Consider the following 567-nt stretch of genomic DNA (forward strand, 5'->3'; position numbering starts at 1 on the left):
GGGGAAGGAGAGTGGGTGGGGGGGGAGACAGAGAGAGGGGGATGGGGAGGGCGGGGAAGGGAAGGGGTGGGGCAGGAGAGGTAGGAAATAAGAGGAAGGGGTGGGGGCTCAGGCTTGTCAACCCTGGAAACCAGAGTCAACAGGTCAAATTTCTCCCCACCCCGCCCTTCCCCGTAACTGAAGTGCTCCCCAGGGGCCAGAGAAAGGGGAGGGGGCAGGCGGGTAGCTCAGCCCAGAGCTCCCCGACCACACTAGGTCCTCTTGATCAGTGCCTGGAGGCTCTGGCTGAACTTGCCCTGGGGCCCTGTGCCCACCCAGCCCTGAGGCCCCCTGACAACATCCGCTGTGCTCAGCTCAGTGGCTCTGGGCCTGGAAATATGCTGGCAGGTGATGGACACAGAAGCCGGCAGGCCAAGGTGCTCCTGGTGCTTGGACTCAATGACACCTCACTAGTTTTAACTGGCCACCTTCTGGGATAGAGACAGGACTGCCCCACTTCTTCAGGTGGGGCTGGCCAGTCAGTCCCCCAGAAATCCCTCTTCCTTCTGGCTCTGCCACCAACCCTAC

The sequence above is a fragment of the Galeopterus variegatus genome, unplaced genomic scaffold (assembly GCF_000696425.1).
Source record: "Galeopterus variegatus unplaced genomic scaffold, G_variegatus-3.0.2 Scaffold5075, whole genome shotgun sequence".
NCBI lineage: Eukaryota > Metazoa > Chordata > Mammalia > Dermoptera > Cynocephalidae > Galeopterus > Galeopterus variegatus.